General features: G+C 42.8%; 1 long non-coding RNA gene and 1 other non-coding gene across 2 annotated transcripts; both read left to right on the top strand.

The window, feature by feature from the left end:
• The first annotated feature begins 68 nt into the window (after nucleotides 1–68).
• LOC117198076 (uncharacterized) lies at nucleotides 69–8,496 on the top strand. The gene is made up of 2 exons (XR_004479016.2): nucleotides 69–502; nucleotides 691–8,496. It is a non-coding gene; the product is annotated as an uncharacterized LOC117198076 (long non-coding RNA).
• LOC117198082 (small nucleolar RNA U13) lies at nucleotides 260–363 on the top strand. Its single transcript, XR_004479021.1, has one exon. It is a non-coding gene; the product is annotated as a small nucleolar RNA U13 (small nucleolar RNA).
• Nucleotides 8,497–12,025: the final 3,529 nt, after the last annotated feature.

Below are 12,025 nucleotides of genomic sequence, written 5' to 3'. Positions count from 1 at the left end.
TAAAGCAATAGAGACCCGTGTTCAAGAGAGGGTGGAGCTATGGAGAGTATATTTGCATGGATAATAGCCGCATCGCTATTTGGTTTCTGTTTTCACTTACTGAGGTAGAAACAAAAGAAGTATCAGGCAATATCGGTGATCGTGATAAAATATACAGGACTTTTTATATCAAGTCTAAGTAAATATGCACTACATCTGTCACCCTTAATATGAAGTTAGTGGGTCGTACCCGGGGCTCCTTAGCCGACGAGTCACGTTGATCCTTTTGTAGTTCATAAGCGTGATGATTGGGTGTTCACGCGCTTGTGTGACATGTGCCTCCTTCCAACCTTGTTACGATTGTGGCACATTACCCGTCTGACATGAACTATGAAGGATCCTCTTAATCCTGCGATGCTTTGGTTGTTGATAGTGCTTGTCGTCCTGTGTCTAGTACGTAATTGTGAGGCGTGTTTGACTTCGAATTCTGCGTTAGCTTTGATTTTTCTTTTTCTGCAGCTAGGTTTTTTTTTTTTAACATCTTTATTGGAGTATAATTGCTTTACAATGGTATGTTAGTTTCAGCTTCACAACAAAATGAATCAGTTATATATATACATATATTCCCATATCTCTTCCCGCTTGCGTCTCCCTCCCTCCCACCCTCCCTATCCCACCCCTCCAGGCGGTCACAAAGCACCGTGCAGCTAGGTTTTTAATGTTGATTGCCGTGGGCTTTTAAAAAGGAAAAAAGGCGAAAGTCGCTGGTAAGCGAGGAGTTTGAAAATGGTCTGCGACGACGGGGGTTTCGCTAGAAACGCGGCTGATCCGGGTGTGGCTCGGGCCCGCCCGCGGGTGTGCACGTGAGGTGTTTCCCCGCGTGTGTTCGGGCGGCTCCCGGGGCGGGGTCGGCACCTCTAAGTGGTAGGGGTGGGGGCAGCGGAAGGAGCCACGGCCCCGTGCGACTTTTTCCTGGCGGGTCTCTTGCTGCGGCTACTCGGACGGTGGAGCTGAGAACCTTAGATCTTGGGTTCCCCGGGGGCCGGTCACGGTCCCCGGCTTTGCCAGGGCGTTTGCCGGTGACTTCTCATAACTTTCGTTGTGTGGTAGGTGCCCGGGGAAGCACACCGTATTTGCGCCAAGACGTGGGCGGGAGCGCCTAGAAACGGGAGGCGGACACCGGAAGGAGTCGGAGAGCAGGCGGCGCCGCTTTTCGTGGAGGAGTGCGCGGCGTGCGACCCCGCACCGAGGCTCAAACGCACCTTGCCCCGCCGGCCGGCCTAGTTTGCGCCCACCGTCCCGCAGAGCTTTGGGATTTTTCTGGCCCCCGAGCCGCAAGGCGCCTAGAGCATGACCTGCGGGGTTTTCGGATCTTGGGGTGGAGAGGCCACGCCCGGAGAGTGCTAAGAGTAGGCTCTGGTCCCCAGGGGGCTGTGAGAGTGAAGGGAGACTTAAGGGCTTTCGTCTCGCCTTGGAGACAGCACCGCTTACAGATAGCCGATCTGCGGATCTTGACTGCGAGTGCTTTCTCGCTCCCAACCCCCCTCGCCCGTTCTGTGACCTTGATGGAAAGTTCGGCGACCTCTCCGTGCCCTAATATTTTTCGAAGGTAAAACGTGGGTAGTAATAGTCCCTACTTCGTAGAATTGTTAAAGTTAAATATACTTAAACGGCTTAGAGCAATTTCTGGTCCGTGGTAAATTTTATGCAGGTGTTCTTACTGTTAAACCACAGCTCCTGTATTAACTTACGTTTTTTCTTTTCAGGGGAATTTTATGGTTAGGACCCTTCCTTTCTACGTCTTTCCCTTGGTCTTTCTTTCTCTGGCCAATTGGTGGCACTCATCATTTTCTAAGCAGTTTCAAACATTGATTAAAAACTCCTCCCAAGGGGATTCTCCCCTATCAAGATCTCCCAGATATTGACCCCTATGGGAGCAAGATGGCAATCCACAGTTAGTGTATCCCTCCTGTGTGGGACACTGTCTTCCGTGTTCCATGTGCCCTTTGTGCTAAGTGGATCCAAGATCTCACTCCCTTAGGAAAGTACTTGTATTGCAAGCGTTCACCCTCTCTACACTCTGAGTTTCCTGAGGCCAGACACCATGCCTTGCTCTCCAGTGCCTGGCACAGTTTAGTTATGCAGTAAATGTTTGTTGAACCCACATGTCCATCCACAGAGGACTGGTTGAATAAAGCACGGTATATCCACACAATGCAGTTCTGTGCAGCCGTACAAAGGAATGAAGACCGTCTCTGTGGAGGCCATGGGACGCTAGGATATATTGTTTACGTGAAAAAAGCAAGGCCGAGGCCATGTATATGTTGCTTCTCTCCTAAGAAAGGTGTGGTGCATTTGCTCCCATTTTAAAGCAGCAGCAATGGCAGACTAAATTACAAACTAATAAAAAAGGGTTACATACAAGAAAAGAACAAGGTGAAAAACATGGGGGTGGAAGCTAGACTTCGTTTCGTATACTCTGTCTTATAGTTTTGACTTGGGCATCATGTAAGTACTTTACATAATTAGTTTTTAAAAGAAAATGCAAAGTATTTCCTAAAAGAAAAAGAAAGTCATGAATCAAAGTATATTTCAAGTTACTGGCATAACCGCATGGAAAAATAAGAAACTGACTTTAAAACTCATGATTTTGACTGTATATCCTTAGTGGGACTTATCCTAAGAACAGAAAGGGGGCTTCCCGGGGGCTTCCCGGGGGCTTCCCTGGTGGCGCAGTGGTTGAGAGTCCGCCTGCCGATGCAGGGGACACGGGTTCGTGCCCCGGTCTGGGAGGATCCCACATGCCGCGGAGCGGCTGGGCCCGTGAGCCGCGTCCGGAGCCTGTGCTCCGCAACGGGAGAGGCCACAACAGTGAGAGGCCCGCGTACCAAAAAAAAAAAAAAAAACAGAAAGGCATGGCAAAGAAATCAAACTGCATTTAGTAATAGTAACTGTTAGTAATAATACCGGTATTGTTAATTAGATGCTGTTGCATGTATATTTTACACATATGTGTGTATATACAATAGCAGGTATCGTAGTGTTGATAGAAACCAAGGTCTGCAGTGAAAGATAAAGAGATAACAGGTATCAAATCAATGAAATTAGATGTAAATTCTATAAGCAAAAGTTTGAATTGGCAATGGTAGTATGAATTCATGATTAATTTTTCTCTATTTACAAAATACGTATATCCTAGCTGTGTCCACTGAAAGGCCAAGAAGCAATGACAATCCAATGCCTATGAGCAGCCCTAGTGTCCAAATTCATAATCTAAATGCCACTGCCCACTAAGAAGAACCAGGACTCCTTTAGGAAATGACTGATTTTAGAACGGGGGCAAGCAAGGATGGTGTAAGATGAGCCTGTGACATTTTATTATGACAGAAAGCAAAGTAGCTATCAAATACTCCTGAGGTTATGTCAAAAGAACCCAAGAGCAAGGTTGAAGGGGCACCCTTTGGCCAAAGAGAAACAGTTTGGGCTTAAAAAAAGAATAATGACTAATGGATTGAAACATAATCTAATATATACAAATCCATCAATTCATTCATAGTAATACTAACAAAGAAAAAAATCATCATTCATGCTTGGATCACCTACTCTTTATTTTGAAAATTGGTAAAAGGAAAAAATGAAGCATTTATTCTGCTATATATTTCAGGATATCCAAATAGTTTGTAAGGGCAACAAATGACACAGAACTAGTAGAATTAGAAAGTTACTGTTCACAGGTCCTAATGAAGCCCTGGGACTAGGCAACAAACATTCATGGCTATTAGAATTATGAAGTGGAACATTGATGGGAATCTTATAATAGCTGGATCAAGCTAACAAAACCTGAACCCACCGATTTATCTTAACATCACTAAAAGTGAGATAACCCGATCCCACGTGCCTCTTGATGCAATGCAACAGTATATACGCACCATCTACGAAATACTGTTGCACAAAAATTGACCCTAAACCTAATCAAACTTCTAGATCTAACTACAAAATGGCAAGAAATAGGAAGGACACAGAGACAGATTAAGACACCAAGACGATACGATCAGCCAAGCTAAGGATACAGGAAATTACACAAATTACCCAGTTTCTTCAATAAATAACTAGCATGAAAGAAATGGAGTGGAAGAGAGAATTGATATAGTTTTTAAAGACACCTCAATCAAATGCAATGTTGGATATTGTTTTCAATAAACATTGTAAAGATATATTTAAGACAACTGGGGAAATCTGAACATAGTTCTGTTACAAGGTGTTCATATAATTTGTCATCTAAACAGGGCATATTGAGAGTTAAAGGAGACACTTTTAATAGTTATGCTGGTACAAAGATGTAAATTGAGTCTGTCCTAGGCAAGCTTGATTACCGCGGTTTCAGAAAACTTTGTGAAATTATTGTTAATTCGATAGTGTTATTATGTTTATTTTTTAACATTAGTTTCAGCTGTACGACGTAATGATTCAATATATATATATAGTGAAATGATCACCACAAGAAGTCTAGTTAACGTCCATCACCACACAATTAAATTTTTCTTGTAATAAAAACTTTTAAGATCTACTCTCTTAGCAACTTTCAAATATACAATGCGGTGTTTATTAATTATAGTCACCATGCTGTACATTATATCCCCAGTGCATATCTATTTTATAACTGGAAGTTTGTACCATTTGACCACCTTCACCCATTTTGCCTGCATCCTTTCCCACCTCTGGCAACCACTAATCTGTCCTCTGTTTCTATGAACTTGTTATTTACAAAAAATGCTTTCATGTTTTTTTAAAGTTATTTGTTAGAAAAACAATTTTCAAACATTTTAGCCTCAGAACCCCTTATACGCTTTAGAAATTATTGAGTCCTACAAAGATGACCAGGATCAAAAACACAGAAAATAAATTTTGGTAAGGATGTTGAGATAGTGAGACACTCATGTACTGGTGGTTGAAATGTAAAATGGTGCAGCTGCTGTGGAAAACAGTTTGATGGTTTCTCAAAAAGTTAAATCTAGAGTAACATAGAGTTAATCGTATGACCCAGCAATTCTATTCCTAGGTATGTAGCCAAGAGAACTAAAAACATGTATTCATACAAAACCTTAGACACTAATGTGCCTAGCAGCATTATTCATAATAGCCAAAAGTGAAAACAACCTAAAAGTCCACCAACTGATGAATGGATAAACAAAATGTGGTGTATAGGTACAATGGAATATTATTCAACCATAAAAAAGAATGAGGTTTTGATATCTGCTGCCGTATGGGTGAACTTTAAAGGCACTATGTTAAGTGAAATAAGCCAGACACAAAATACTTCATTTATATGAAATGTCCAGGATAGACAAATCAGTGGAGTCGGAAAGGGGCTGAGGAGAGGGAAGAATTTACAGTGACTATTAACAGGGATGGGGCTTCTTTTTCGGGTGATAAGAGTGATCAGGAATTAGCTAGTGGTAATGGTTGCCCAACTTGTAAATATACTAAAGCCTACCGAATTATACTGTGAAGTGGTGAATCCTATGCTATGTGAAGAATTAAATATCAGTTTAAAAACTAATTTAAGGGCTTCCTTGGTGGCGCAGTGGTTGAGAGTCTGCCTGCTGATGCAGGGGACACGGGTTCGTGCCCCGGTCCGGGAAGATCCCACATGCCGCGGAGCGGGCTTGCTGAGCCTGTGCGTCCGGAGCCTGTGCTCTGCAACGGGAGAGGCCACAACGGTGAGAGGCCCGCGTACCGCAAAAAAAAAAAAAAAAAGGAAAAACTAATTGAAAAAAGTATTGAGGATCCCAAAGAGCTTTCTTTACATTAGATAAATATTTTGATAGATGTATTTTTTCTACATTAGAAAATAAAACTGACAAATTTTTAATATATCCATTTAATTATTTTAAATATAGCAATAATGAACCCATTACCTGTTAACTAAAAACTTGTTTTTATGAAAAGTGATTATATTTTTCAAGACAAAACAAACATAGAGAAGAGTAGCATTATTTTTGTACACAGCAAATTTTTGTAAACAGATCGGTAAAAATTTGCAACTCTCATACCTAGTTTAATAGGAGGAAGCTGGATTCTCAGATCTGTTGCTGCATTCAGTCTGTGTTGGAAAACTCCACCATACATTCATGAGAGAATGAGAATGAAAAAGACAAACAATATATTAACATTATTATAAAAACAGTTTTGACCTGGCAGACCGCCTGATAGGGTGTTGAAAACCCTCAGGGTCTCCAGATCACACTTTGAGAACTGCAACTGAAAATTTACACAAGTATTTAACAATTGATATCATGTGATATCTGAGATTCACTTTAAAATACTCCATAAAGAGGGGTGGTGGGAAGGAGTGATCAAGAGATGAATGAAAAAATCTGGTCAGGGTTTCCCTGGTGGTCCAGTGGTTAGAATTCCGTGCTTTCATTGCTGAGGGCCTGGGTTTGATCCCTGGTTGGGGAACTAAGGTCCCACAAGCTACAAGGCAGAGCCAAAAACAAAAAACAAAAAACCAAAAAAAACCAAAAGGTTAAACACGTGTTGACAGTGTTGAATGTGGGAGTGGATCATGGGTGTTCTTTATGTTAGTCTCTCTATCATAGTGGAAGTCTGATATTTTCCATAATAAAAGAATTGTTGTTCTTCCTCTCGTTTTTAATCAGTGCTGGTTTAACTGAGCAAAAGACCTTAAGGTAGTTGGTAGAAGGGAAAACCAAGTGAGGATATGTATATCCATCTGGATATATAAAGATGCGGCGAGGGGACTTCCCTGGTGGTCCAGTGGTAAAGATTCTTGAGCTTGCACTGCAGGGGCCGTGGGTTCCATCCCTGGTTGGGGAACTAAGATCATGCCACGCAGCTGGGGGTGGGGGAAAAATGCAGCGATGAATTCGATGCAGTTCCTGCCTTCAACAGGTTTTCGTCTGCTGGGGGAAGAGAGATAATGAAGGCATCTGAGAAAAAGTGGCACCTGTAAGGAGCACCAGGCAGTCTGCTCAGGGCCTCAAGTCCGTTGCTTCCTCTTCACAGCCACCCTAGGAGGCTGGCATCATTATCTCCATCCTGCAGATGAGGAAACTGAAGCTCTGAGAAGTTCAGAAACTTGCCCAAGATCTCACAGTGGAAAGTGGTAAAGATGCAATTAAAGCTGAGTCCGTTGGACTTCCAAGGCTTTTTTTTTTTTTTTGTGGTACGCGGGCCTCTCACTGTTGTGGCCTCTCCCGTTGCGGAGCACAGGCTCCGGACGCGCAGGCTCCGGACGCGCAGGCTCCGGACGCGCAGGCTCAGCGGCCATGGCTCACAGGCCCAGCCGCTCCGCGGCATGTGGGATCCTCCCGGACCGGGGCACGAACCCATGTCCCCTGCATCGGCAGGCAGACTCCCAACCACTGCACCACCAGGGAAGCCCTCCAAGGCTTTGCTCTTCCCGGTTCTACCCCTTTTTTGTAGACCCGCCAGGTATACAGTCCCCAATGTCACTGCCACTGTGTACCTCGTGAATGCCCCCCACCAGCAGAGACCCAGGTGGTGACCTGGGGAGCCCACAGTCTTTAGGAAAAGAACTAATAATAATTGTCAACTGTACTGGTCTTTACTCTGCACCTGTCCCTTCATTCAATCCACACAACTTAAATTCATGGAGTAGGCGTGTTATCCACATTTGGCTTCCTCTCCTTGACTCTCCTCCTCCAGCTTTTGGAAACCAATCTGGCAACATCTCTTAACAGAATAAATGAATGCAGTGACAACTGTAGTCTTGAGACTCTATCGGATACAAATAACTCTATATAAGGATATGGGTTCAAGACCACAAGGATGAACAATAGGTTCTTTGTGTGACTCTTCATAGGGCAAAAACCTGAAAACAAAGTGAAGGTTCATCAAGGACACATCCCCACTGGGGAATCATCCAGCTATTTACTAAAAGAATAAAAAGTGGAGCTAAGCCAGAGGACCAGGAGGGGTTTCCACAAGGCGTTGCTCAGTGATGAGTGTAAGATGCAAGAGATGCTATGATATCCCAGTTATAAGACAATGCCTTAAAAAGTGAATGCCAGGACTTCCCTGGAGGTCCAGTGATTAAGACTCCATGCTTCCAGGACTTCTCTGGTGGCGCAGTGGTTAAGAATCTGCCTGCCAATTCAGGGCGCACGGGTTCAAGCCCTGGTCCGGGAAGATCCCACATGCTGCGGAGCAACTAAGCCTTTGTGCCACAACTGCTGAGCCCGCGAGCCACAACTCCTGAAGCCTGTGCGCCTGGAGCCTGTGCTCTGCAACAAGAGAAGCCACCGCAATGAGAAGCCCGCGCACTGCAACAAAGAGTAGCCCCCACTTGCCACAACTAGAGAAAGTCCGCATGCAGCAACAAAGACCCAACACAGCCAAAAATAAATAAATCTTTTTAAAAATTAAAAAAAAAAAAAGACTCTGTGCTTCCACTGCAGGGGGCCCGGGTTCGATCCCTGGTCAGGGAATTAAGATCCTGCATGCCGTGTGGTGCAACAAAAAAAAAGTGAATGCCTTCAGGTCTAAGAATACTTGCATAAGGAGGACATTTGCGAGGCTACATTCCAGGTTCTCCGCACAAACTTGGGTGCTGATGTGAGGTAAAGAAGGGACAGAGGACGATGGAGGAGCTCAGCAAAACCAAACTAAACAGAAAGAAAAAATGACCGCATCTTTTTACAAAGCATATATGTGGTTATATTTTTATACTTATGTAAAATTATGTATGAATGTGGTTACGTATAAAGAGATCAGAGTTTTAAATCTTTCTTTTAAGGAGAAATGGAAGAATGCAGTAAATTCCAGAGATTTTGTGGCTTAACATTTAGTAATACCTCTCAGTTTTTCAAAGACCATAGGATTGACGATTTAAGGTGAAAACCTCTTCATAAGGAAAAACAAAAATGAGAGGAAGTAAAAAAGAAATGTTTGCTCCCTTTCATTCAACCAAGAGTAAAAACTGATGTGATTACAGCTTTACTGTATTCCAGTCACGTCTTTCAAGGTTCGTATGGTCTAAACATGGTTAATAATAGGATTTGCAAACACACTGTAAGATTACTGCTTGCAGCAGAGTGACATTTCTGATTATAGGCCAAATAGAAAAATGATAATACTGTGTTTACAACCCTTGAATACCCATGGAGAGTGAGGTGACCACTAGATCCTTTTGCATACAAGCCTATAAAATTTTTAACATTGATTATGACTCTAACTCTTGGGCTAAAGAATATACTAATTATTTTGAAGGTTATGTATTCATTAAGTTTGTAGAACAAGTACCAAACGGCTCTTAATGAACCGAAATTCTTTTGAAACAGTATAGAGAGCTATAAACCAAAAGAATCTTGTAAACATGGAATATCCATCAAAATAACAAAAGTCGTAGCCATGTTGAAAATTTGGCTAAATGAGTGGGCTTTCGCTGTGACAAGATCCCATTACATCTCCAATATAACCTTCTCCCTCCTAAGATTCTCGGTTCACTTAGCTTCCTTTCTGTGTCTGTGCTGTCAGTTTAATATTTCTACGGTCATTTCTTTTATTAAGGTGGTATATGATCTAAGAACATCTTACCCACGGGCGGTTCCTTCCTCAAGGGGTGTGGATCCTGCCCGCTTGTTTTTCCTCAGGGACCTCATTCCAGTGGCATGACCTTCCTATGTTCTCTACTCCATCATTCCCATTGGTTTCCAAAAGGCTCACTCTATACCACCATTAAAACATTCTCCCTGGGACTTCCCTGGCAGTCCAGTGGTTAAGACTTCTTCCAATGCAGGGGGTGTGGGTTCAATCCCTGGTTGGGGAGCTAAGATCCCACATGCCTCGAGGCCAAAAAACCAAAACACCCACAGAAGCAATAGGGTAACAAATTCAATAAAGACTTTAAAAATGGTCCACATCAAAAAAATTTAAAAATTAAAAAAAAATTCTCCCTGATGCCGTTTTCCTCTGGAGCTACCACCCTGCTTCTCTGCTCAGCAAAATGTCTTAAAACAAAAACGAAAACAACAAACATATTCATGTTGTCTCCAACTCTCCACTTATCATTACTTAGATTTTTTTTTTTAATTATGGAAAGTTTGCACCTGGTTGTATCTCTTAAGCTTTTAAAACTTTATAATACTCCCCACTCTTTAAAAAAAAAAAAGCCATTGAAGGAGAGCCATTTGTTCTGTAAACGGACCCAAACTCTGAATTCGGCAGATTGCTCCTTCTTGGTGTCATTTAAATTGTTCCTCTATCTCCCCCACCTCCTATGAAGAGCTAGTTGGATCTAGAGGCAGGATTACATTCACGGTCAGTCTTGGGGGGCAGGGCTGTGTACTGACTGTATCACAGGAGGCATGTAATTTCCCACTGTTATTGATAAGAGAGAAATATCTGATATAAAGTTCCTTATCAATCTCTACCCTGGTGGCATTAGCAGCCATAGAGGATCTTTGCTTTATTAGAGGTTACAAAATGGCAATTCTCTAATTTTATTACAGGCAGACCTCGTTTTGTTGCTTTTTGCTTTATTGCACTTTAAAGATAGAACGTTTTTTACACATTGAAGGTTTGTGGCAACCTTGCATCAAGCAAGTCTATCAGTACCGTTTTTCTAACAGCATTTGCTCACGGTGTGTCTCGGCATCACATTTTGGTAATTCTCGAAGAATTAGAAGTGGAGCCTGAAGATGTGACTGAATTGCTGCAATCTCATGAAAAAAGCTAACAGTTGAGGAGTTGCTCTGTATGGATGAGCAAAGAAAGTGCTCTCTTGAGATAGAATCTACTCCTGGTGAAGATGGTGTGAAGGTGGTTGAAAGACAACAAAGGATTTAGAATATTAAGTAAACTTAGTTGCTAACGTCATGACAGGGTTTGAGAGGACCGACTCCCGTTTTGAAAGAGGTCCTGCTGTGGCTTGAATGCTCTCAAACAGCAGTGCATGCTAGAGGGAAATGGTTCATGAAAGGAAGGCAATGGATGCGGCCAACTTCACTGCTGTCTTAGTTGAAGAAATTGCCACGGCCACTCCAACCTTCCGCACCCACCAGCCTGATCAGTCAGCCGCCATCAACAAGGAGGCAAGACTCCACCAGTCACGTGAAATAAATTTCTTTTTCTTTATGGCTATGTGACCAACTTGGTATACATTTAGATGCACTTTTTATTTCTTTTCAGTTTTTTAGGAGTGGCTTCTTTCTTGCTGCTCAATCACTTTTCAACACACTCAAGCACGCCTTCACCCTGCGAAATCCAGCAAAACTGCTCTCGTTCAGGCCATCAGTGGCCCCCTCGTGGCCAAATTCAGTGGGCACTTCGATATCTCTCTTATCTGGTCTCTAAGAAACATTTGACTCTTGACCTGCCTGTCCTTAACACTGTCTCTTCTGCTTGTGGGCAGCCCACCCCTCCTGGTTGTCCTTCCATCTCTCTGTCACTCCTCCTTTCCTGGATCCTCTGCTTTCTCCAGGTCTTGAAAGCTTCTAGTTCCTCAGATCTTGTCGGGGATCTTTTTTTCATTGCCAACCCTCTCTCCTGAGGTGATCTTATGCTTCCCATGGCCTTCAACACCATTGATGTATGTCTACCCCATACCCATCAGTGAGCTTCAGAATCACATATTCAAATTTCTACCTCTATCTCCTTTTGCAGGTCTCATGGGTAAATTTAACATCTCTTGTTTTTTCTTTTTTCTTCTTTTTTTTTTTTGGCCGTGCTGTGCTGCATGCAAGATCTTAGTTCCCCAACCAGGGATCGAACTCATGCCCACTGGACCACCAGGGAATTCCCTAAATTTAACATTTCTAAACTGAAGTTTGAACCTTCGCCTCCAAAGCTTTTCTTTCCATAATCTCATTCCTACTGAATAACTCTTCCATCCACCAAGTCATTTAGCCAAAAACCTGACTGTCATCCTTGTTATTCCCTCCCTTCCAGCTGGCCTGTGGCTTTCACTCTTATCCACCACCCCATCTCCATTAAACAACTAACTCAAACAATGTCACTTCTGTTCTTAAATCCCATTATCATAAATTAAAACTCCTCACCG

Source organism: Orcinus orca, chromosome 21, assembly GCF_937001465.1.
Source record: "Orcinus orca chromosome 21, mOrcOrc1.1, whole genome shotgun sequence".
NCBI classification, from domain to species: Eukaryota; Metazoa; Chordata; class Mammalia; order Artiodactyla; family Delphinidae; genus Orcinus; species Orcinus orca.
The sequence above is the reverse complement of the archived record's forward strand: the minus strand, read 5'-3'. Positions and strand labels throughout refer to the sequence as shown.